This window comes from Tursiops truncatus, chromosome 12 (assembly GCF_011762595.2).
Source record: "Tursiops truncatus isolate mTurTru1 chromosome 12, mTurTru1.mat.Y, whole genome shotgun sequence".
Taxonomy (NCBI): domain Eukaryota; kingdom Metazoa; phylum Chordata; class Mammalia; order Artiodactyla; family Delphinidae; genus Tursiops; species Tursiops truncatus.
The window spans coordinates 87,450,224-87,473,634 of record NC_047045.1 but is presented as its reverse complement, the minus strand read 5'-3'; the positions used below and the strand labels follow the sequence as shown (position 1 = coordinate 87,473,634).

General features: G+C 56.4%; 2 long non-coding RNA genes across 5 annotated transcripts in view; one reads left to right on the top strand and one right to left on the bottom strand.

The window, feature by feature from the left end:
• Positions 1-1,575: 1,575 nt before the first annotated feature.
• On the bottom strand, positions 1,576-10,901 carry LOC141276057 (uncharacterized). Its single transcript, XR_012324989.1, has 2 exons — positions 10,036-10,901; positions 1,576-6,660 (listed from the first exon to the last, which is right to left on the bottom strand). It is a non-coding gene; the product is annotated as an uncharacterized lncRNA (long non-coding RNA).
• Positions 10,902-22,008: 11,107 nt separating this feature from the next.
• Positions 22,009-23,411, top strand: part of LOC117307530 (uncharacterized) — a 20,237-nt gene continuing 18,834 nt past the window's right edge. For all 4 annotated transcript variants that reach the window (XR_012324988.1, XR_004521306.2, XR_004521304.2 and 1 more), the window contains exon 1: positions 22,009-23,002. This is a non-coding gene — a long non-coding RNA (uncharacterized lncRNA). The remainder of the gene's footprint in view (positions 23,003-23,411) is intronic.

The window sequence follows — 23,411 nt, the reverse complement described above, 5'->3', positions numbered from 1 at the left end:
GGGTGATTGTATTTAATCTTTGAAAAATTCTTTAGGCCTGTTCCTAAGTTTTCAGCTGAAGAAAGAGGCCAAGGAGGCCCGTGGTGGCCCACATCCCAAGGGTGGTGGGCGGAGACCGTCTGTGTCTGCACTGTTCCCCCTCTGTCTGCATCCTCACCTGGCTCAGATGGGGACAGGAGAGGAGTTCCCCAAGGTGAAGAGTCCCGAGCTGGGGCTCTGTGTGGGCGTGTGAGAGTCGGGGTGGGGAAGCTGCGAGGCCTCCTCCCACCTGCAGTCCCTCTGTGTCCCCTCCCCCCGCAGGCCATGGGGGCTCCGGAGGGTGGGCAGCAGCTTGGACCCCAGCGGCCCCAGTCACCCAGGTGAAGGGTGATTTTTCCTGGGAGGACTTTGTGCGTCCCTTTCAGGCTGGGACGATTAGTCCCAGAGGGCGTCGCAGGGGGAGTGAGACAGAGGCTGCAGTTCTGGCCGGGGATCCTCGGGGCTCCTGCCTGGCGTTTGCTCACTTGGGGGGCACGTCAGTAAGTGTTTGCTGGGAGAGGTGTTTCTGGGCCGTCGTTGCTCTGCCCTCTTGGATGTCGCCTGGATTTGGGCCAACGGGCCTCGGTTCCCAGGTGCGGGTGGTGGGCACGGAACCAGCCAGGCCAGTGGCTGCCCAGGGAGCAAGCTGGGCCCCCGGCTCATCACGGCTCCACGGACCCCCGACGACCACTGCACACGGTGTCGGACTGAGCACAGCGACTGTGAGATGTGCGGCTCGCCCTGGACCCGCTCGACCCCAGGTCCGCAGCCTACTGCCCCGTGACTCTGTGTCCCTTGGATTTCATTAGAAATATTCGTGTGTTTCCAACTCTCCACAACGACTCCTGCCCTCAGCAGCGGCCTCTGTCTCCTCCTTCCCTCTGCCGGGGGCCAGGTCTGAGGAGGTCTGAGGAGGCCTGAGGCCTGAACCTCGGGCTGTGCTACAGCTGGGGGGTGACCACGCAGGCCTGGGGTTCCGGTTCCGCAGATGGACAAATGAGCCTCCCAGGGCCTGGTCCAGAGTCACTGGTAGCCACTTACTGCCTGGAGGCCTGGATGACAGAAGGACTCCAGCCTAAGAGGAAAGGGGCCCAGGCTGTGACGGGAGAGGCGTCCTCGCAACCTCTGGGCCCTTGGCCGGTGCTTTTTCCCTGACCGCCTGACCTCGGGTACCGAACACCAGCAAGGCCTCTGCACCGCTCTAAGCTGGGGGGATGGCAGACACGTGGCAGACGGTCGCTGTGCTCTCGGGAGGGGCTTCCCGGACTCACATGCTTCACTTGTATTGGAGAGACTGTGACTGAGCGCTAGAGCTCGGCACGTGGAACTGCTGACTTCCTAAAACCACCGTTGGATGTTTAGGCGGACGGACGTCGAATAAAGAACTGATAAGAACGCGCCGTTCGCTGTGCTCAGCAAGAGCGGGAAAGGGCTCTGCAGCCCGGATGATACGCAGAGGCGAGAAGGAGTGAGGACGGTCTCTGTGCCCTGCGGGGAAAGGCCTCCGGGCGCGGATGCCAGGCGAAAAGCGGACAACAGACTGCGTATGGGGGCGGGGTGGATAAGAAGATATATTAGCATTACTTTTATTTACTTAAAGAAGCACAGAAGATAGGCTCAAACCTAGCACAGACGGTGAGTTATACAGGAAGGCGAGGGGCTTGGATAGATACATCCTTAAATGTCGTTTGGATATTCGGACAGTGTGGAGTGCAATCCAGTAAACACGGTTACGGATTAAGTCCCAGCTCACGGCCTGGGCCACGCTTCCCTCGCTCTTCTCTGCCTGTGGCGGCCCTCGAGGCCCGACTTAAATGCTGGCTCACCCCCCAAGCCTCCAGTCAGCGTTCATGACTCCCTCCCAGCAGCCCCATAATGCGCTGCCTGTACGTTTATTTAAGCATTTATCTCACCCCGCCCCGCGTAAGAGTTAGTGATTAACCTGCCTGTCTCCTCCAAATGATAGAGTTCTTGAGGGAAGGAATCGTGTGTTACTCATCACAGCGCTTTGCACGGAGTGGCTGACAGAACACATGTTTGCTGGTGAATGAATAATTTAGGGGAGCTCCAGGAGGGCTCACACCTACCTTGTGTGGTTCTAAAGCTGTGTCGGTGACTCGGATCCTCTCTTGGATGAACTGGGATGCTGGGATCTCTCAGTGCCCGTCTCTGGCTTGACTGTGGAACGCCATGGACCCGCGGCTCTCCCCAGGCCATGCTCCGTCTGACCTGAGGCGGTGGGCTGGCAGGCTCCCTTTGATCCACTGAGCCCTGTCCCGGGGAATGGCCGTCCTGTGTCCAATATGAGGGCAAAGGACTTTCCTCTCTACACAGACGTGTCTACACATGCCAAACAATTTGAGAATTTCATCCGTTAAAAAATGTAACTTCAGCTAATGGAAGTAGCAATAATAATAGTTAATGACACATTTGAGTCGATCAATACTTGATTAACTTTTTTTTTGCGGTACGCGGGCCTCTCACTGTTGAGGCCTCTCCTCTTGCGGTGCACAGGATCTGAACGCACAGGCTCAGCGGCCATGGCTCACGGGCCCAGCCGCTCCGCGGCATGTGGGATCCTCCCGGACCGGGGCACGAACCCGTGTCCCCTGCATCGGCAGGCGGACTCTCAACCACTGCGCCACCAGGGAAGCCCAATACTTGATTAACTTGATCCATCTCTTGTGCTCAGAAACACTGAGGCCTTCTTATGTGAGAGGTGGAGACGGCTGAGTGGCCAGGTCACCCCGGGCAATGTGGCCCTGGGCCTAATGAGGAGCGAAAGGCTTGGGAGGGTTAACCCGAGGGGCTGTTCGTGCTAAGCGCTATTTCTAGAAGACGAGTGACCTTCCAGTACGACTGCTTATCTTCCTGACAGCACGTCCCATCCTGAGCCCCTACGCAGCAGGCGACGGGCCGACAGCCTTCCTGGTCTGCATTTCGCCTGCCTGTCTCCTGGGCCCCTTAGAGAATGCGGTGTGTGACCGCAGAACACCAAGGCCAGGTCTGGGCGAAGATGAAGCCCACTTTGGAGGCACTCTTTTACTCTCAGTGATTGATGGAATTCTGACCTTCCAAGGCGGGTGGGGCTTTTCCAGCTCATAGTATAGAGCCCCTGGTCCTTGGGGCCCGCGGTTGCCCCCGGCTCTGCAGTGGAGCTGGGTCCTGGGGGCTGGCTCTATGGGATCAACATCTTCCATGTAAATCTCACCTGTCACCCAAGCCCCATTTCTTCTGTCTGCTTCGTGCCTGGAAATTGCCCCCGTTACTGAATGAACGCGCAGCCCGGTTCCCACACTCGGGTCTGCAATCCACGCTGAGGAATTCCTGCACTTTTGTGTAAGTCTCCCCTCCCAGGCACCAATGAAGGAGTAACAACAACAACTTAGCAACTCACGTTCGATGAGGGCTTCCTGCACGTCGCACGCCGGGAGCTGCGGCACAGCCTGTGTAAACCCTTGCGTTTTCCCTGCCGTGCCCGAGGAGGCCCACGACTATCTGCATTTTGCAGGTAAGGTTATTGAAGCACAGAAATGCTGTCACTTGGCCCAAGGCCACCAGCTCCTAAGTGGCACACACCACACAACACCCCTTCCATGCCCACCTTCCTAGGCTGACCCCAGTGATGTGTTTTATTGCCTGAAGCATTTTGTTAACACTCTTCAAAGGGAGAAGACCTCTTCTGAGCCCATGCCTGTTGTTGTAAACTCGTAAAACAAATTTATAATAAATAAAAACCTGTAAGTCGGTTTTAAAAGCTCAACGCTTCTGACCACGAATCTGGAAGTTTGCAGAGGTCGCGCCCCGTGCTGCGCTGGCTCAAGGCTGCAGGGACGTGGGAGCTTGTCTGGGACGAGGTTTGCTAAGCACAGTCTGCCCTGGTCCGCCGCAGGAAACACAGAGCAGGGAGCACCTCCACCTTCCCCGACGGGGGCAGGGGCCCTGAGCCTGCATTCAGCAAGGGCCCCGCAGCCTCGGCGCCGGCCTCGCGGAGCTGGTAAAAATGCAGAGTGTCAGGCGCCCCGACCCACGGGCTCAGAGTCTGCCCCCGGACCCACGAGGTCCTGGGCAGATGACCCTCGAGAGACAGTGCTCTAAAGCGCGGTCTGAATTTCTGAGGTCTTTCTGAGCCTTCCATTTCGCGGTTCAGCTTCTCTCTGGAATCTGGGGGTGGTGAAGCCAGACTGGGCGTCTCGTCGGCAGCGTAACTGCTGGCAGGTGGCTCCCCCCTGACTGCTGTCCATGCCCAGCCCTGGGCGTGAGCCACGGCTGCTCCGTTTTCTCCTTTTGTGGATTAGGGCTTGAGATGGCTTTGGGTCTTGTTTGTACTTTTTCTTGATCACTATTTAAAAGGGCTCTCAACTGTTTATTCAGCAATAAAACTCGTGGGGCAGCAGAGCTGAAGCCAGGGGCTTGCCCCGAAGTGCCTGGATGAGTCAAGGTTAAGGATGGGTGAGAAGGTCAAGTGTGGCCTCTGGGTCATGGGGGGTGAGAGGACGGGGGGAGGGCTGCACTTCCCACGGTGACTCCTGGGGCCTGGGCCTCTGCACGGGCCAAGCGCCTCGAGGCTGGATGCACGGCCTGCTTTAGGGCTGTGGGTTGGCATGAGGCTTAGCGGGGCCGGCAGTGAGGCAGCCGACGGTTTGGGGGGGAAGGCAAGCTCCATCCAGCTGGTCAGCGCAGCCAGACAGAGAGGGTCGGTGAAAATGCAGCACTTCCTCTCCGTCCAGGTAGCTTTGGCTCCAGGCAGGGGTGGGCGAGATGCACGGGGCAAGCTGTGATCCCCGCCGCCTCTGCTTCCTGACCCCGTGGTGCAGGTGACGGGCCGGGGAGCGGGGAGGGCGGGGACAGCTTCCTGGTTTTGCCCCCTTTGGGACAGGACACCGTCTGGGACACTGTTTGGTGGCCACGCATCTTCCCTCTCGACGTGGCCGGCAGACCCTCGCGCCCCAAAGTGCTCCCAGTATAGCGAGTGGACGTGGGATCCAGGAGAAGGCCCACTTGGTGAACGATAACGTCGAGATGAAGGGAACGTGGCCTTGTGTCCGACTCTAGGCGTCTCAGCCCAGTGACATCGTGTGACAAGAGCGCCCAGGCCTCCCAGAGCCAATCTACATGACAGACAGACAGACAGATGACTCGGTCCCGAGGCAGCAGAGAGGCTCAGGGTCCCGATGCCCTTGTTCCTTCCCCGCCCCACTGTCCTGGACCCGCCTGGCCCTGTTGGCATCTCTGCTCAGAGAAGCTGCAATAACAGGCCCGTGGCGCCGGGTTTCTGAGAACAGCAGAGATGATCCCCACGTGTCCTGTTGGGTCCATAACCTCAACCTCCTCTGGGGTCCGATCCTGCACCAGCAGCCCCTGCTCAGAGGACGGGCCGGCGGGTCGGCAGGACGGCCCATGTGGGAGCATCTCGGGAAACCACCTAAACCGCAGGGACTTCAGCTCCAGAGCGAGGGCACTCCTGGTATGAATCTGGTTGCACAGAGAGGCTGTCCCCTCTTCCTGCTCTAGCTGTGCTGAGAGGGACCTTGGCATCTGGAGATGCCCAAGACGAGGATGAGAAGGAAGGTGGGCGGGAGGGGACAGTCCGTCATCAGCCCGCGGGGGCCCGAGCAGCCCGGGGAGAAAGTCCCCCTCACGGCCTTGGCACCAGCGTATCTGCTTGGAGCAGATAAGACGCGCTGACGGGTCTCGTTGAGAAGCAGGAGGTCTGTCACGGGGTGAGGTGTGGACCGTCGCCCCAGGGCTCGCCCTGCTCTTCCTCTCTCTGAGAGGAGGTGGAAAGTGGTCTCTGTTTTAAGGTTTTCCAGGCTTTTCCTTAGATAGTCACCGAGCCTGCAAAGCTCTGCTCTAGACAGGACACAGTCTACACTGGCCGCGGAGGGTCCAGAGCCGTCTTGGTGTCACACGTGTGAGTCCGGCGTGGGCTTCCTGGAAGGGATTGTCAGGTGTTTGAATCTGTGTTGGTTTTTATATCTTTTACTTTGGAAATAATTGACCCCTTCGCACCTTGCTTTCTGATGACTGCGTTCATTGGGTTCATCCACGACTGCCTGAATTTCACCTGAAAAGTTCTGTACTAACCTCCTGGCGCACAGAACTCCACTTTTTCTGTGTACAGAGGGCACCCTGGCTGAAGTCAGGGGGGGCTGGAGAGCACCTGGGGGAGGGGAGGGGACACCTCTGCCCCCCACCCCGTGTAGAGCCCCCGGCAGCCTGGGTGCAGTGGGGGCCTGGTGCCCTCGCCCCAGCGCTGCTTCCACTCGTGGGCGTCAGTGCCAGCCCTGCCCCTTCTCCGCAGCCTGGAGCCAAAGAGGACCTGGAGCCCGGTGAGGGCACGTCGCTTGTTTCCAGGTGAAGCGCAGGCCGAGAGAGAAGGGACAGGCCTGCGGTCCCTCGGCGGGTGGGTGGGCTGCCCACAGAGGGGCCCAGCCCTGCTCAGCTGGCGCGGCTCCTGGGTAGTGCCACCGCCCAGCCTTTGCTAGCCGAGGGTCCGCTGGGAGGTGGGTGCGCGCGGGGGGCCGGTGGTGTCGAGAATCCCCGGAGAGGATGAGCCACACGTGTGCGACTTCCTGCAACTCTGCTCCGGTGAGCAAACCTCCAGCTTTTCTCAGCCTTGCAGAGGAGGACTCTGGGAAGCTGCAAATGATTAGAAAACACTGAAATAGATGATTGTGAACGCCCCTTCCAGCTTTCAGTCTCTGAGTGGAATTTCTAAGCTTCCTGCCCCAAAAAGGAGCCACTCTCACCACAGTGGGCGTGAGGGGCCGAGCGGCGAGTTCAGATCCGAGACTGGGGCTTGGTAAGAGAGACCAGGCCTTTACACGCCACTCAAGGTCTAACCCACCCCGGTCACCGAGGCTCAAACCTGGCTCTGAGGTTCTTCATGGAGAAGAACGGGGAGGGGGAAAAGGGGCCACTGGAGGGTCCGGATGCAGGAGACGGAGTCTGGGGGGGCGGCGGCGAAGGGGAGAACCCAACGCCACGCCCTTTGCTCCTGTGGCCCTGGCACCTCCACTGAGGCCTCAGGGGAGCCGTCCAGAGTCTTGCCTGAACGGAGGGCCTCACTCAGAGGACTCATAAATCTCTTCTCACACACGGGATAAGACCCCTGAATGGGTCCAGCTGGGTGGGTCTGAGAAGCAGCAGAGCCAGGCCCCGACTTGGTCACTTATGTAACTTAGTCTTGAAATAACAAACGTCCACCTCCCCAGCACCCCGTGGGGCGGACGTGCAGGTCCCCCCGACTCCCTGTGGGATTCAGAGTCAGCGGACCCTCGACTCCATGTCACAGCACTTCTGGAAAAGCCATTCAGGGAGCAAACCAGCCCCACTCCTCCCTGCTGGCCAGGCAGGACCCACCCTCTGTCCTGGGGTCACTGGCTGGCTCCCCGCCCAGAGTCTCAGCTGAAACCCAGAGCGAAAGTCCACGGGGCCTGGACCCTAACACGGGGCCTCTCAAACACAGGGAGTCTGCGACCCGAACCCAGCCCGAGATGGACAACTAGGTGGTCATGGCAGTTTGGACCCTCTCGAGTCTGGAGAAAAGCTGGAAACTTTCAGATCGTGAAGGAAACCAGACAAGCTCCACATCCTGATGTCCTGCTGTGCCCTGTCTCAGGAACTGGTCTAAATCGACCCCCACCGGCAGGGCGGGCTCTCCATGTAGGTCAGGAAACACGCCCGTGAGGTTAAGGCATTTCCCCGAGGCTGTGTGACTTGGACATTGTGGATTATTTTGCATTTCTAATAAACAAGGTAAGACAGATTTTACAGGTCATCAAAATGGCAGGTCATTAAATGTAGTGAAAAGTACAATGATTTATTCACAAGGGTGTGTGGAGGCCTGCATACGGCTGATAACCCAGGAGGAGAGAGGTTGTAAACAGAAACTTTTAATAAACTTGGAATCCCAAGGTGAGAATAAAATTATGCCATCAATGCTTTAAAAAATAATAAACTGTGAGCTTTTTTCCTTCAAAGGCCTTAGATGAGACTGATTTTTAGAAATGACCCTCTGCTCATGAGAGGCTGTCTGCAGCTACCCACTTTCCCCCGACAGAGCTGTTAGAAGTGCCCGCTGAGGGGACCTCCCCGGCGGTCCAGTGGTTAAGACTTCGCGCTTCCAATGCAGGGGGCGCGGGTTTGATCCCTGGTCGGGGAGCTAAGATCCCACGTGCCGTGGGTGCAGCCAAGAAAGAAAGAAAATTTTAAAACTGGAAGCGGGCGCTGAAGTGGTGTCGGAATGAAGACTGTAAGTCCTCTACGTCTTCCAAGTGCTCCCTTCGCCTAAAATGTAGGAATGCTCCACAGCTACGGCTCTTAACCTCCTGGGATGGCCTCTGAACATCTGAAAAGCTATAAACCCCTTCCCCAGAAACACACACACAAACACGCAAGCATAACTTTGCAGAAAGTGTCAGGAGGTTTTCAGGTGCCGCTGTCCGGGCCCCCGCGGTCCCCCCCTCTGGGTGTGGCCTGCATCCCACCTTTAACAGCTGTCCCGTGAGGGTGCCTTTCGGACCCACCGAGGCCGCCGTCTGCACAACCCCCTGGCCCCTGGACACTCTACACCCGGCCGAGCCTGGCCCGGCATTTCCAGGTCATCAGAGGAGCTACGGGAGTGCTCTCTTCCGCGGCCCTAGAGACGACGCGTGTCTCCAAGTGGGAAGGCGGCCGGTGGGCTGGTGGGTGGTGTTTGGGTGCCCAGCTCGCCGCGGCTCCCACGGGGCCCTGGGGCTGACCCTGCCCCCCCTACGCCCGCCCAGGGTGGTGGCTCCGCACCTGTTCTGTGTGGGCGGCCAGCACTCTGCAGTGGGGACAGATGGAGTGGCCTTTGCTCCGGGACCAAGGGCCGTCGCCTGCGGGGACACAGACAAAGGGCGACGCAGCTGCTCAGGGGCCTGACTCATAGCCCAGCCGCAGCAGCAACTCAGGAACTAGATGTGCCTTCGCTCCAGAGGGAGCCTGGCAGGTCCAAGGGCTCAGCGCTTCCAGGCGGGCTTGGAGTCAGGGATCCCTGGGCACCCCCTTCCCGTTGAAACCCCGTCTCAGTCCCAGGCTGGGGACTCTCAGGCCCGGGCCCCAGAGCCGTCACGGTTCGGGGAAGAAGCCATGGAAAGTCCTGGCAGCGGGGCTGGGCGCTCCGCGGCGCAAAGCCTCCTGTTTGGCTTCCGTCTGTGTCGACGGTCAACAGATTGAATTAGGTTAAATGATATCGTCAAACAGGGAAAACGATTATCGAGCACTTGCCCCCCGTGTGCTGTGAGTTCCGTTGATTCGTGGGGCTCCCGGGACAGAGGAGAAAAGTGAAGAGTGGAGAAGGTGTCTGCTCTTGGGGTTAAGGGCCCTACCGAGATGGGAGCGTTTCCCGGGACAGTCACAGCCCCTTCACACCCCACTCCCCTTCCCTTCCAGCACTCACACCCACGCACACACACGCAGACACGCGCGTGCACACCACCACCAAGTCTGGCTGGAGGAATTCAGCACACGTGATCGCATCTCCCTGAGTGTGTCTCTCTCTCGTCTTTGTTTCCTCCCTCCTTCTAATCCCTCTTATATTTCCCTCCCTCCCTCCCTCCTTCCTCCCCACCTCTTCTTTCTTCCACAGCACAGACACTAGTCGACACAATAACACGAGACACAAAAAGAAGCGTTTAAAAGTAAGAATTTGTTGTCTTTTTACTGAAACACAGTTAATTCCGAAAGAGTATTTTTACATAGTTTGGGTACAACATTTAAACCACCCAGTCGGTAAGCAGACATAAACTGACACTGTTCTAGATACATTATTTATTTTGTTTAAAAATTTACAACATGCCCATCAATAATGCATCCAACTGGAGAACGTTAATTTGCTTCAGGCCACACACCAAAAAACCAAATTAGACTCACGTCTGTCACTACTCCACCCTCTGCGGTCAACACACTCCAGAATCCATCCAGAGCAGAGAGGGCAGCTCACCCACAGGACGGAGCAAACGCGCGTCCCCCTGTGCCCACCCCACCTACCTGAGAACCTCGTGGTTTCCGGAGGCTTCCGTGCGCATCGCGGCTCAGTGTGGTAAACACTAAGCACCGAGGGCTTAGCTCTTAAAGACTTGAAGTCTGCAAAGCAATCTCAAAAGGGATTAAGATCTTTTCTGGGGGATATATGATCACGTGCTCTCAGGAGCTGGACTTCAGGAGGACGGGCCAGGAAAAGAAACGTACACTCATAGCTTTCTCTTTTTTTTTCCATATAGAAGTTCGGAAGGCTCGTCTTAAATTCTTCTTTACTGAAAATGCCCCAGAGCACAGGTCATGTAAAATCCCATCATTAAAATATTCCAAACAGCTAGGAGTCACTTGACAAACATCTTCCCAACCCCACTAAGCCGGGCTGATTGTGAAAGAGGGGCTGGCCCTGGGCACCCTCGGCTGTCCCCAAACCGCCCGGCTGACGTTCCCTTAAAACCATGCAGAAGGGCACCGGAGCCGAGAAGGCAGGAGGGGATGCGGCCAGGCGGACACAGATGTGGAGCTACCTTCTCCAGCAGAGAACGTGACTCTGGGTACCATTCTGACATGGCTGCCTCCGTCCCAGTCCCCGGCGGGATACTATTACCAGGGTTTGGCAGAGCAAAGGCACGGAGGAATGCTGAGCCCGTAATTCCTGGCGCTCCTGGGCCGTGTCATTCAAGAACTTCCTGGTTTCGTTTCCATGGTTCGGCAGCAGACTCCAGCCCATCCAGACATTTTTATGGTTGGATTCTTTGTGGAAAAGACAAGGCACATATTTTCTCTTAAGTGGAGTTTCTCCTTTTCGCTGGGCTTCGGCAACTCTGCTTCCCCAGAGCCAAGGGCACATGTTCTCCAGCGGGCGGCCGACATTGTGCGCGGTCAACGACCATCTGGTTTGGAACCAGAGAGCCGTGGAATGGCAGTGCTGGCTGGGATGGCAGACACGGCCGGCGCGAGGGCTCCAGACCGGCGCTGCCTGCGGGACCCCCGGGGAGGGGGAGGGTCCCCGGCCGAGGGTTTGGGGGGCTGGATGCAAAGGCCGATAGAGCAGGAAGGAAGGGCCTGTGTGCCAGAGTGCCTTCTTTCTTTTAAAGAGAAGCTGAATATTTAAGTTTTTAAGTGAAGTTTCATGATTAAAACAAATTGGCAAACAAATAGGCCTGTGGGAGAGAAGTCCTTGCTCAGGCCCTGAGCCCAGCCTTCCTTTAGCAGACGTGACCCTGAGGCCATGAGCCGGAGGAAGAGCTGTCCCAGGTCACTCAGGCATGGATGGGGGAGCCTGGGGCTAGAACTCTGATTTCTCGGTGATTAACATCTAATTCTTCCTGCCAGGCTGGTTGACAATTATTCTTTGAAACAATCACTTCTTCACAGGAGGGGGAGGGGAGTTAACTTACACAGTCAATGCCAAGCCTAGACCATTGTCCTGGGCTCTTGTTCTCTTTACGATTCAAATATAAAAAAACTTTAAAATATATGTTACATTAAATAGTATACTCACATATTACATACGATTTTACTATATAGTATTATTATCATATAAGATTTGAATATGTACACTTATGTTACAGCTGACCATGTTTGAAGGGAATTGTCAATAAACAATACCCCAAAGATTCCAGTCCCCTGGTCCTCTCTTATCTGAGATGTTACCACACGCCCATGGGATTCTTTGCAGATGATAGACAGGGATGATGGAAGACTCCTACCACTGATACTTAAAGAGATAACAGTAACCTCAACAAACGCTCTGATAAGCAGGGTCAGTGGAATCCCTCGGAATGCCTGGAATTCACTTTTAGTACATCCCCATCCTGACGCAGGCTGGCAGTGCTGAGACCCAGCCGGGCCTGGGGAGCCTGGCCCCCGGGGCGGGGGGTGCCCCGATCTTGGCAGCGGCCCTTCATTCTGTGTGACTTTGTGTGGGGAGTCATTTCTGGCCCTCAACTCTTCTCACCTCTGAAAGGAGAAGGCTGGGCTGCTGTCTCTCCGTTCCAAAGCCTCTCATCTCTGGGATCTGAGAGACCGGATCTCTAGTCCTGGACCCATGGCCTGCCACGTGACCTCGGGCACGTGGTGTAACTTTTCTGTGCTTCAGTTTATCTGTGAGACACGTCTGTTTGGATTCATTGAGAAGATACGGCCGTGCCTGCCACGGGGTCCCCGCCCACAATCAAAAGTCATCTGCTCTAACACAGCGTTTGCCCCAAATAAAAACTGGTTGCAGAATACCAGTCTATGATGTAACGGGATGCATAGAATGTGGGGGTTCACAGTGACCACGAAACCCTACACCTGCTGAATGCTGGTGTCTAGTCTGGAGGGCAGGGAATCCCGTGAAACCCGTTCCCACCAAGAACAGACAAGAATCTTAACTTTTCTCCTCCAGGGCCTGGGACAACTTCATGGGCCCATTAGAGGGTTTGAGAAAAGATGCATAACCTGTCCCCAGAAAAAGGCACGTGTGCATACACACACTAAATTCTGCATTCCACACCAGAGGGTCCGTGGGCTCCAGGAACCCCACCCTGGATGTTGGTGGCTTTGGAATTCTCTCAGGAAGTCGGTCACTTACAGCCGCCTGGGCAGTCGGTGAGGGGTTTGCACTCAGCAAACTCTCTCTCCTGATGTGGGTTTCACTGTGGGTGATGTAGGGGACTGAGGGTGAGTTCCTGCCATTGTCTGTGGCCTCCTAGAGGTTCGTGGATCCTGCTCTGGGGGGGTTCCCATGTGCGGGACATGTATGCATAACAGTAACACCCAAAACCAGGATAAGCATCATCAACGGAGTCCCTCTGTCCTCAGAGCCCGGGGTTCAAGTGCAGGTCCGTCAGACGCCAAAGCTACTGCCCACCACACTCTTTAATAAAAGGAATGTTAAAAATTATGCTGAAGGGCTTCCCTGGTGGCGCAGCGGTTGGGAGTCTGCCTGCCGATGCAGGGGACGCGGGTTCGTGCCCCAGTCCGGGAAGATCCCACATGCCGCGGAGCGGCTGGGCCTGTGAGCCACAGCCTCTGAGCCTGCGCGTCCAGAGCCTGTGCTCCGCAACGGGAGAGGCCACAACAGTGAGAGGCCCACGTAGCGCAAAAAAAAAAAAAAAAAAAAAATTATGCTAAAGTTATTCTGCTATTTGGGAACCTCGCTGCCCTTTCTGCTCTTGGGTCCCCTGAGATATATCTCAGCTGTGAAGTGGAACTCAGTGTACCCCCTCTGCCCTGGTTCTCAACTTCCAGCAGTTCTCCTGTCCCAATCTCCTCCAGTTTGTGTCTCTCTCGGCACTAGTGTGTGCAGAGCAAGGATGGTTGTCAGGGTGTCTGGGAGGATTGGGGCAGGTTGGCTCCTGGGAACGTCCCCACACATGCTCTGGGCAGGGAAGCCCTGTTAGGAGAAGGGCCGGGCCTGGTCACCACACTCTGCACTGCAGGCCAGCCTGAGTAGCCCATAGGCGCCAGTTAATGGGCAGCCCACCCCTAGGCCAGTGGTTCCCCTGTGGAGGGAAATTTACTCTGAAAAATCTAGTCACTATTATACTTTTCTATATAAAAATGAGAATCACTATTGTTTTAATAATACAGATTATGCATGTAAATACCAACAGAATCATCTATGCTGGTAATCATAGGAGAAGAGGAAGGTTCTTAACTAAAAGTGGAGTATGCCTCGTGCCCCGACACTCCCTCTACCCCACCAGAAGGGGTGTCTCAATGGGGACGGAAAGGCCTGGCTGACAGGTGACATCGCTGCCCAGGGCAGCCTTCCTCGGGGCTTATTCACTTTGTCACAGAAGGAGATAGCCTCACGGGGTTCATGTCTCCATCAGGAGGGGCGTTCTCATGGGCTCCTCCCACAAGTCTTTACTGAACATGTATTGAATACGTGTTCTAGGCGGGGGTCTAGGTTCTGGATGGACAAGGTGGACACTACCTGGTCCAATGGGGGAGACACACGTAGACCTGATAAAGGATGTGGTGACCTCTGCCATAGGTCGGGCGCATGGAATGCTCTAGAGCTCAGAAGAGGGACATTCCGGGCGGTGTCCTGGAGGAGATGCAGGTGTACGGACAGGTGAAGAATGCAAGGAAGCCAGCCAGGAGAACAGGGGGAGAGTGAGGAGGGGCGTGGAGCTGCGTGCGGAGGAGTGTGTGAGACACTGGGGGCTCAGCGTGGGTGGGGACGGGGGACAGGAGAGGCCGTGCATGGGCTTGGGGACCCAGAGCAATTTTCCGATCCTTAAATGGCGGGATGTGTTTTGGGGCTGATCCTAGAGGTAACTGGGATGACAGATTAGGGGGAACGGACTGGAGGGGCCTCCGTGGACCAGGAGAGTGACCTGTGGCTCCCATGGGGCCAGCTAGGCGGGAGAGGGCAGGGCTGCAGGAGCAGGATATCGGTGACTATAACCAGGGACTGCTCGCGTTGAGGACGTTGGGTTGACCCCGCACGCCGTGGCGAGCTCTGCTGGGGAGCTGGCGATGCAGAGGTCGCCCCCCGGCCTGTCATCCTGAACTGAAGCTGCAGGTTGGGGTCTGGCACTGCCTTCCACGAGGGGCGTGCTGCACAGACAGGTGAGCACAGGTGGCCCGTTCTGGGCACTGAAGGAATGGAAGCGGGGCTCAGCTGGCAGAGGTGAAAGGGCGGGGACTGGTCCACGCTCATGCACGCCGGCCTCTGCTTCTGCAGAGCCGCCCTGCTGGTTCCGGCTGCTCTGCATCTCCTCCGGGAGGCCCAGGGAACCCTCACCCCGTGTCCACTGCGGGTGGACCATGGGGCCCCCGCCCATGATGGGAAGCAGGCTGCTTTGTCCTTTTGTCCTCTCTGAATAGAAATCATGAAGCAGCACTTCACACCAAAGGCCTGATGACACGCACGTCCTCTGGCCCTGGTGGCGGCAGGGCTGAACTGTGAGTACTGGCTGGGCTGGCGGGGCCAGGTCGGGGGCTGCAGGCTGGGGCCGTGAACCGAGCAACGGGACCAGGCCCCAGGAGCTAGGCAGCCGCTGGCGGTGCCAGGCGCACAGACACCTCCACGAACAGGTTGAGAGAGCTCAGCGGGCAGAGGGCGTGGGGAAACTTCTCTACAGGAACCAGCTGACTGGGCTGCCCACTCCCAGCGACCCCAGGGGCTCCCAGCTTGTCAGCCGACCAGGCGCCCGTGTAGTATCCAGTTAAGGGCGTGGCTCCAGGGTCACACGGCCTGGATACAAATCCCTGTTCTGCCCTTTCTTGCTGCGAAACCCAGGCCTAGTTACCTAACTTATCAAAGCCTCAGTCTATCCATCTGCAAAATGGCCTTTTGCAGCAGTAGCACTGCCGTGAGGATTCTGTGGCCCTGGGGACCCTGGGAACAGGGCCTCCTCAGCCCCGGGGAGAGTCCGTCGCCCGGCACTGGCTTGAAACTCAGCCTTAGCTCCAGCTACGTCACCGCCCAGCGGGGACTTGCCCTCCCTCGTGGGCGGGTGTCCAGTGACCCGCACAGAGCAGGCGCTGATTAAAGCAGCCGCAGGAATGATGACCCGACAAAGCTGCGCATCTTTGATTACTGACCACGAAGCCCAGCTCTGGGATGGTCAGGGTCATCGACGCCTGCAGCCCAGCCGGGAGGGGTCCTGGTCCTGCACCATCCTGGGATGCAGGCCGGTTCGGGGGAGCATCTGCACACCAGACCCGCAGCATCCCTGTCTGGTGGCTTCTGTGCGCTGCCCCCTCATCCCCTGCCCAGAAGCCGGGGCGTCCGGGGGCACATCCCCCAAAGGGATGCTCCATCCCCCCAGGCTGTGTGCTGAGCTCGGGTCCCGCCCAGGCTGCAGCCGGCGCCCGTCACGCCCGTGGCACCGCAGGGTTTAGGCTCAGACCCCTCTGTCTGAGGCTGACTGGGAAGCCGCCTTTGAAAACGCTGTAATTAAACCCAGATCGCCGAGGGGCACTGGGAGTTCAGGGGCCGGGGCACTGGGAGGTCGGGTTTGTTGTGGCTGAGTGTCCGGCTGAGCCGGGGTTGAGGCGGCCCCTCCCCCAGGCTAATGGCACGTTCCCGCAGGAAGTTGCACAACGTCCAACCCGGGTCCAAGTACACACGGAGTTCAAAGACAGAAAACAGTAGGTTGAGTGTCAGTCTCTGAGGGATGAATTTAGGCCATTGTTTAAACTCCAATGTTTGGTCAGAAAGCCCACACTTGTCCAAACACTTGCGAGGAGGGCAGGGACCCACAGTGAGTCAGCGAGGGCGGCTCAGGCCGGGAGAGGCCCGCGTCCTCACACCGTCCTTGGAAGATGTCCTGCCCTGCAGGCAGAGGACCAAACGCCGCTGGGATTTGGGTCAAAGGTCTGGGAGGTCTTCCGGGCACACGCGTTCCTTTCCTGCTCAGTTCCCCGTGCAGCTGGGGCCCCTCCCGGGAAAGTGTTCTCCAGCCACCAGCATCCCCTGCAGGACTGTTTACCCCCTGGGGTTACTCAGGTGACCCCGAAGGGGGCTGTTAGGACAGGTGACACGGGCAGCCAAGGTGACAGGCGGTGGACACTGTTTTCCAGGCCAGTGGATGTGGAAGCCGACTGTGTTAGGATGTGGTCACTGATTGGGCCGGGGCGGGGTGTGGGTCCAGGAGTCGTCCGCCTCCAGCAGCTGGATGCTCGATGCAGCAAAGCTAGCCTGGGGGAGCCGGGGGAGGGGGCCGGGCTGGAGTCAGGGAAGATGATGAGCACAGTTTTGACCATGTTGGACTTGCAGCCACTTGGGGCATGTGACGGGAGTGGTGGGTGGGGACTGTGTGCGTGGTTTGAAGCTCAACGAAGAGATCGGGGCTGGAGTCACTGATTTAAGATTCATCAGCATTTAGATGATGGTTCTGGGAAGAGGAGGGCAGTGGGGCAGTGACAGGGGATGGGCGTGGAGAGAGGGCAGCTGGGGGCGGCTCTGAGAGGCACTGCAGGCCAGGGCCCAGCTGGGGGGCTGAGAACAGACAGCCAGGGAGACCACCGGTGCCACAGAGCAGGCCCGCGCTCAGGACAGGCTGCTGAAGCTGGGACACAGCGGGCTCCTCCGGCTGGAATGACTCGCTTGGCGTGTCTAAGTGTCCATTAGGGGCTGGGTGAGCATTTTTTTTTTTTTTTGGCGGTATGCGGGCCTCTCACTGTTGTGGCCTCTCCCGTTGCGGAGCACAGGCTCCGGACGCGCAGGCTCAGCGGCCATGGCTCACGGGCCCAGCCGCTCCGCGGCATGTGGGATCTTCCCGGACCGGGGCACGAACCCGTGTCCCCTGCATCGGCAGGCGGACTCTCAACCACTGCGCCACCAGGGAAGCCCTGGGTGAGCTATTTTAGTACGTCTGATGGAGAAGAAGTGGGAACACAGACTGACCACTGATTAGATGTAGTTTGTTGGGTGATGGATTCCAGGGCGAGGAGGGCTGATAACCAGTGTCCTGGCACAGGGAGGACCTAGGATAGTGGGGTGTGATGAAATGGCGTCAGCCTTGGAGCCGGAGCTCAGATCCCCGTACTGCTCAGTACTGACCAGCACACGGTGCTGCACTGGTCATGAGGCTTCAGCTGCCAGACACAGAGGTCAGCTCTGGCCACCAGCTCGAGGTGGGAGCTTTGTCCATCCTCCCCCTGCCCCAGCCTCTGCATTGGCTTTGTTCACTGCTCGTGGGGGACAGGGCCACCCCGGGCAGGGGTGCCAGAGGGGAGAACTTTCTCCCCATGGGTCCTACTGGGTCTCACCTGCCCTTCTCCAGTGGGGGGAGTGGAGGTGCAGAGCCACGTGGATGACAGGTCAACATGGAGACGGAGGGGCTTTAGGAAATGGTGACGCTGGACAAAAGGTCACAGGTGAGCACACATGCGTGCACATTTTCCAGCGAGGTACGTTGTGTCACGTCCCGACCTCAGTAGAGGGCACCTGCGTGGGAAGCGAGTGCTGAGTGAGATCACACACGTGAAGTTCTGGGTCCGAGGCCTGGACCCTCACCAAGCGGGAGCTGGGAGTGTCACAGCGGGATGAAGGGAGCTGGGGAGTTCGCGGCGGTGGGTGTTAAGGGGCACCGGCGTTTGTGCAGTGCACACCCTGTGGCACCGTCCAGGATGGCTCGCCGTGGGAGCTCCGGCTCTAGATGAAGACGTGGCAGGGGTAGTGGCCTCCGAGCTGACTCGGGGTCTGGCGTGGACGGACCCAGAGGCCTGGTGGTCCAAGCCTTCCAGTCAGGATGGAAGAGCGAGGCCCAGAGGAAGGAAGGCCTGAGTGAGGGAGGACCCAGGGCAAGTAGAGCCGCGGGGTCCGAGGGCCCACGTGCCTGCCCGGCTGGTGTTCTGACCGTCCACCAGCTCCGGGGAAGCGCTGCGTCCCCAGAGTCCCCGGCCGGGCCCATGCACAGGGTGCTGGATAATTATTTACCAAACGAATGAGCTTTATGGCCTAACGTATGAAACACATTTTGAACGTTTCCTGTTTCATTTCTTCCTTGAAAGAGGCCCGCGAGGAAGAGACAGGGGAGGAGAGAAAGGGCCCATTTCTGCGTCGAATATCCCTCTCCCAGCCTCCCCTGCATCCTGCCTGACAGCCCCAGGGCCGCCACCAATGCAGGCGCTTCTGAATGTCTCATCGCCACCCTATTTCAAAGTTGATTTATAGTCAATCACCACTTAATAAATATGTTCTGGAAGGTTTTTTTTTTTTTAAATTATCTAAACACTGAAATTATAAAAGGATGGAGAGAATTTTCCTCTCTCAGCCGCCCTAACGAGGAGCCAAACGCCTTGTGTCAGCCTTAAATAATATCTGGGCTTTTGATATCATCAGCTCAGTAATGACCTGTCTTGTCACAACTGGAAAGGTATTGTCCTGTAGAAACCTCATTCCTGAGCCAGGATTTCCTTTCTTCTTCTGAGTTCAGGGTGAATTGTAGCCAGATAAACAGCTGTGAAGTCTGGATGTCCCATTTCTGTTTTAAGATGAGGGTCTCCCTGTGAGGCTGGATTAGTGACACTGGCCCAACTGCTTTGGGTGTCTTACTAATTAATTTGCAAATGGGAAGAGAATCGGCACACAGGACTCCAGTTTGCTCTGCCAGAGTCGCCCAGGGTTTCCTCTCTGCATTTCCTATCGAGACAGACAGATTTAAACGCTCGAGCGGCTCTCAGCATCGGCTGAGTAACCGGCAACGTAACCCTGAGCCTCGCGCGGGGGGAAGAGATGCCCACCCGCACCTCTGCCACACAGGGCTCTGAGCGGGCTCGACTCACATTCTGTACACAGAACCCCACCGTTCCCCGTGGAGGAAAGCAGGTGACAGAGAATGTGGGCTTAGGGCCTTCATCCTGTGCCAGGGGACTCCTACCTAGAGAACAGCTGAACCCACGGTAAAGTACAACTTACCAAATAGAGCCAAAGTGATGCAGGTGAGCATCTCATTTGGACTGTGGAAGCAGAGCTCAGAGATGTTGCCCAGCACGTGAGGATGGTGGCGGGAAGGGTGGCCCTGGGCCCAGCAGACTGAACGCCCAAAGGCCTGAGTTCCTGTTTCCTCTGCCATTTAATAGTCTGGTGTGTATGACCACAGGTGATTAAGACAGCCTCTCTGTGTGTCTTCCTATCTGTAAAAATGAGGATGGTAGTAATGCCCTGCTTGTGAAAAATCAAATATGATGATGGGTTTGAAAACACTTTCCAGAAACTTCTCAGTGTACAGTATATGCAAATTATAGGTAAATTACTATGATAAAAGATCATTGTATTGTGTTATTGCTGGATAAAAGTTTAAGATCGGGGGCTTCCTTGGTGGCGCAGTGGTTGAGAGTCCGCCTGCCGATGTGGGGGGCGTGGTTTCGTGCCCCAGTCTGGGAAGATCCCACATGCCACGGAGCCGCTGGGCCCGTGAGCCATGGCCACTGAGCCTGCGCGTCCGGAGCCTGTGCTCCGCAACGGGAGAGGCCGCGATAGTGAGAGGCCCGCGTAACGCAAAAAAAAAAAGTTTAAGATTGGTAAAACCAAAGACTATGACAAGGTGCACTTACATTGCAAGAATAACCAAAAAAAAGAACAAACGGAAAATTTGCCCTTCCAGATATCAAAATGTAGTATGAAGGTATTTGAATCAGTGCGGTGCAGGAGTGAAAAAAAACACTATAATGATACAGAATGGAGGGTCTAGACTTATTTCAAGTTAGTAAGGGAAATAGTAGATTATTTAATAAATGGTACTGGGACAATCACTCATCTATTTTTGGAAAATGTTTCATTCTAATTCATAATTTCACAATAATAATTTTCAGTTAGAAAACTGAACCTTATAAAAGATTCTAAACTAATGCATGCAAATAAATGAGAGAGTACTTCAGTTTTCAGGGATAGGAAAGGCCTTCTTAAGCAAGACCCAGAGAGACAAAGAGATGAAAGACTGACAAATTTGACCACAAAAAATTTGTGTTGTTTAATTTTTTTCAGTAGACTTTTGATGAAGTGTCACATACATGGAGAAACGCTCGCAAGTCTGGGACTTACTTCAATCAGCGGGTACCACGTGACCTCGAGGCCGTGCCGTGAGAAGTCTGAGGCTTCTGCTGCCCCAGGCTCGGAAGGCTCCCTCTCGGAACCAAACTTGAGAAACCCCAGGTCACGTGCAGGAGAAGTGAAGAATGAACAGCTGACAGCCACGTGTGCGCATGTGTGCGTGCGTGCGCGTGCCACTGTGGACTTCCCAGCTCAGGCCTGCAGCTGGAAAGTAAGAAATATTTGGTTGTTTTAAGCCATTATGTTTCGGGGTGCTTTGGCATTCATCCGCAGACCACAGAAGCACTCCTTCCCCAGCGCTGTGCAGAGCCGCGGCCCGCAGATCTCTCAGGACTCTATTCCATCCCACTGGTGCAAGAAGCTGTGTTCCTACCGACACCACAGGCTTTCGGGAGAGCCGGCAGAGCGAGAGCATCACTCCTCCTCCTTTAGGGTTGGTGCTCGTGGAGCCCGGATAACCGTCTCTTCTCCCGTGGAGGAGGAGAGTGCTCGCCACAGAAGGACAGACTGGCAAACGCCACCTCGTTTATGAGTAGAGAAACCCAGCCTCTCGCCGGGAAGGTGAGGGCGTGCTGGCCTTCAGACACAGATGGATCTAAGTCTGGTAAGATTGCAGACTTCGCAAAAAAACAAAAGCAAAAGCAAATGAAACCAGGACACCCAGTTAAATTTGAATTTCAGATGAAGAATAAATAACTTTTTAGTGAAAGTATGTCCCATATCTGTTCTTCCCCTGAGATTCAACTTTATTGGGGCAAATCTGTATTTCCCCAGCCACTTCAACCCAGGGGCTCAGACAGGGGTGCCCCGCCTCTCTCTCCTTATCTCGAGGGCTGCGCCCTGTTTATGGTCTCATTCTGTAAACATCTGCTTCTCACCATCCCAGAGGAAGAGAGGCCTTTATCTTCCTCCGGCTGCAGGAAGACCTCAGGGGGCGAGGTAGGTGCCCACCCCTGAACCCATGGTGGGGGCAGGAACGCTGACCCCAGTAGGCAGCTGTGGGGAGTGGGCTCGGCCTCGTTCAGGCTCCACCCAGTCTGTTCCCCTTGGGAGAGAGGGGGTCGGTTGCCAGAAAACGGTGTAGGGAACACGGGGTCAGCTGGACCCCCGATCTCCTACAGGGTCACGGCCTGCCTAAACACCGGGCAAGGTTCAATCCACTGGAGTCATGACAACAAGCGCTGCTCTTGTTTCTGAAGGATTTTCTCTCATTTCAGTTCTTTTCCCTGGTGGTCTAAAAGAATCCTTCTGGGTCAGCAATAACGCGCTTCTCTTCCATTTTGTAAATCTGCACAGGCCTGCGGTGTGGTCGGTCCTGGGGGGACGGAGGCTGGGAGGCTGAGCCCCACGAAGATGGAAAGTCGATGCCAGTGATCACAGAGGATGTAGAAAAGGAGTCTGAACTTCTGCTCCAGAAGCTGTTATTACGTTTAAACTTGGCAGAAAAGCAGCCACCCCGGAAATTCATACAGCCAGCGACGAGAATAATAATTATTACAATGAAGGCATGTTCTGGAGTCAGAGCCATACCGCCTGGGACCAGCGCGGTCCCGAGCTGCCTGCACCTGGCAGCGCCCTCCTTAGGACACGGCAGAGCTTCGAGGCCGCGCGTGTCACTGCGAGCTGCTCTGTGGGCAAATCTAGGGGTAACGCAGGGGTGGCCTCGTCCCGAGGCTCCAGCACAGCGGGGTGCCGGTGGGCAGGTCGTGACAGGAGCCACGGTAGGCGAGGAGGGGCTCAGCTCTGTCTCTCCCAGTCGCCTCTCGTTGGGACCTGCTGGGAGGCAGAAACCCCAGAACGTTCCAGACCAGGGCCCTCAGCCCCCCTGTGCGAGGGGAGTGGGCTGAGAGGTGAGATAAACTCCCCGCTCTCTGCAGGGGGAGTTGGTGGGGGCGGGACAACGTGCAAACGCCCTGTCCCTGCTGGGGGGTTTCCTGAGCGCTGAGGGACATGCGCCACCTTCCTGCCCCTCCTGGGACAGCCACCACCCTCAGGGTCCCTGCGGCAGCGCTGTGGGACCAGGCTGCTGTCCATTTCAGAACAAAAGTGAAAGTAAAATAGAAACGGTTTTAACTCCTCTGTCCGCTGATGAAGATCCCATCCAGCAAGGCTCTTCTCAGAGCAAAGCCGTGGGGCTGAGGGGCGCGGCGGCCAGAGTCCCGGGGGCCAGGCCGCCCAGCGGGGGACAAGCGTGTGCACCCGGCTTCTGCCGTCTTCCTGGTGAGCCGCCCAGGCAGGTGACTCATGGCTCTGAACCTTCATTTCTTCATCCATCGCCCGTGCAAATAACACCTTCATCACCGGTTGAAGAGTAGACGGAGAGACTCGCTTTCCCCTGTCCTCGGCGTGCTCGTCGCGAATGAGAGGGTAGAGACGAGGGGCCCCTGTGAGCCTGGCCGGCGGCCCGGGGGGCTCTGAGCCCCCAGCAGGCCGTGTAAACGGTTCATTTCCACGCACAGAGCTTATGATCCTGCGGTAAGCTGGGAATCGTCTATCATGCAGTTGTTAATAAATAATACATATACGTATAATTCAGGGCTAAATTATTAGTATAAAGTATAAATGCTGTAGGAGTTTAGGGAAACAGATAGCTGACTTTTTAATAAAATTTTTTAGCTGTATCATTTAGGATTAGGTTCAGACGCACGTAGCAGAAAACATGTATAAGAGAGACTTGAACCAGATAATGATTTATTTTTCTTTTCCATAAAATGAATCTGGAGGTAGGCTGCTCAGAGTTGGCTTCTCACACCTCCCTTCTCCCATTATCAGGGATATAGGCCTTTTCTTTCTGCTCCAAATTTCCTCATGGTTGCAAAATATCTATTGTGGCTGTGGCCATCACGTCTACATTCCACCCAGCTGAATCAGCCACCTTTAGATA